General features: G+C 42.9%; 1 pseudogene; it reads right to left on the bottom strand.

Moving 5' to 3' along the window:
- Positions 1-502: 502 nt before the first annotated feature.
- Positions 503-1,796, bottom strand: LOC138661850 (acidic fibroblast growth factor intracellular-binding protein-like; annotated as a pseudogene).
- Between the last annotated feature and the right edge of the window lie 538 nt (positions 1,797-2,334).

Here is a 2,334-nt window from a genome sequence, read left to right as displayed (position 1 = left end):
TATTTCACTGTGGATACGGAGATGCAGACTTGGAGGGAAAGTGGATATAAATCCGCGCTGCTAGAAGTCCAACGCGGACCAGGATCGGAGACCAAGAATGTTTGGATGCGTTTTTAATTTGTCGAAGCGTTCCATTCTACTTCAGCTGGAAAAACCACAATGTGGCTACAGATACACAGTTCAAGCGTCGATTGTCTCCAGTGGAAAAAAAAAATGGATAAATGTTGAATATCCAACATACTCATTCTTCATTTCTCCTACATCTCAAGGTGCAATCAGACAAACATAGTTTTGGTCTGTATGGAGAACGGACAACGCGCGGACTCAATGTTCACATTCACATAGACCTCAGCTTGCTCCTCTGACCAGACCTAAGCATGTACATAGTAAGCAGCTCCTGCACCCATTTGCAAATTGTAGATGTGTTTGGCCATTTAAATTCAGTGGGCCATGTTAATCTAGAGCAATTATTAGTGTCCAGACAGGTGAAGACTGTGCACCATTGTCAATTTTTAATTATACATTGAGATGTAATAACTTTATTAGAAGGACGCCATCTTTATACACTCCATATGTACATATATACAGAAAGTAAAACAGGAAGACTGAGAAGACCACCTCAGTGCTGTCATAAATGACGCAGAACAGCATCCGGCTTGGCCATGGAATAGGGACAACAATCAGCTGTGATACATTTTCAGTAGACAGTTCCGTAAGGTGACCACTGACCATGTATCTCTCCCAAAGAGACTGCTGCTTGAAGGCATCGAGAGCGCGAGCAGATGCTGTGTACTGGGTGAGAAACAGTTGAACGTCCGAAGACGACCAGTTAGAAGCTTTACAAGGTTCTATAAACTTTTCCACAAGATCGATGAAGAAGTCTCGCAAGTCTTTGTTATGGGTAAGGCTTGTTCCGATATTCACCAAGGCCCTAGAGAGCGTCTTAAAATTTGCTTCCATCTCTTGGAACACTGCGATTTTTCCTCTAAGTGACGTACAGACCAAACTCTTATGTTGGTCGAGAAGGTCTTTATCGGTTATCAGAATTTTCAGTTCTTTCAGATCCTGTAAAAACTCTTTATCCATCCAATCCATGTCCATGTCATCTGCTACATCCACTGCCCCTAAAGTCCAGTACTGGATAAGATGCTCTGCACAAGTTGCAAAATCCTCAAACGTCAAGTCCTGGAGCTTCCTCTTGCCCGTTTCAAAGCGACTGTTTGCAAAAAAAAAACTATTGCAGCGTAATCTCTGGCGAGTTTGTCTGACAAAAGGAAATTCTGCTGAATATTTTCCACGAGAGCACCTCGCATTTCTTCTACTACCTTAAAGACTCGCTTAAAATTGTCAAACTGTCTCCTGCAGCTCTTCAGGGTCACCCCAGTCTTCGCACTTATATCATCCAGGTCTTTCTTAGTTCCTTTAGAGAGTTTCTTTCCAAGAACTTCCCACACAAAAGCTTCATCAAAAGCATAGTACCTCTCAATCAGCATGCTCTGCTTGTACGGTGGGATCTGAAAAAGTAACTGCTGCACCAGTTTAGGTGGGTAATGGAGAAGCCTTTCGATCATCTGGAATGTTCTGTAATGATCCATGGTGTCACTCTCCAGGACGTCAGGGCCAGCTCCGGTCTGATCCAATATGCCGCTCTTTAGACGCATATTCACCGCATCGCTCACTGAATATCCATCCAGCCAGAGCTGATAAACCTCTTCATCGATCAGGGTGGTATTTCCAACAAACACATCCAGTTCATTGGCCATAGTGACGGTTTCCTTCCCTGGGCTCGCAGCTCCGCAAACCATCTATACATCTATAGATACAGTTAGGGCCAGAAATATTTGGACAGTGACACAAGTTTTGTTATTTTAGCTGTTTACAAAAACATGTTCAGAAATACAATTATATATATAATATGGGCTGAAAGTGCACACTCCCAGCTGCAATATGATAGTTTCCACATCCAAATCGGAGAAAGGGTTTAGGAATCATAGCTCTGTAATGCATAGCGTCCTCTTTTTCAAGGGACCAAAAGTAATTGGACAATGGACTCTAAGGGCTGCAATTAACTCTGAAGGCGTCTCCCTCGTTAACCTGTAATCAATGAAGTAGTTAAAAGGTCAGGGGTGGATTCCAGGTGTGTGGTTTTGCATTTGGAAGCTGTTGCTGTGAGCAGACAACATGCGGTCAAAGGAACTCTCAATTGAGGTGAAGCAGAACATCCTGAGGCTGAAAAAAAAGAAAAAATCCATCAGAGAGATAGCAGACATGCTTGGAGTAGCAAAATCAACAGTTGGGTACATTCTGAGAAAAAAGGAATTGACTGGTGAGCTT

The sequence above is a fragment of the Ranitomeya imitator genome, chromosome 2 (genome assembly GCF_032444005.1).
Source record: "Ranitomeya imitator isolate aRanImi1 chromosome 2, aRanImi1.pri, whole genome shotgun sequence".
Lineage (NCBI taxonomy): Eukaryota > Metazoa > Chordata > Amphibia > Anura > Dendrobatidae > Ranitomeya > Ranitomeya imitator.
Note: the sequence above shows the minus strand (reverse complement) of the source record. Positions and strands in the feature narration are given on the sequence as shown.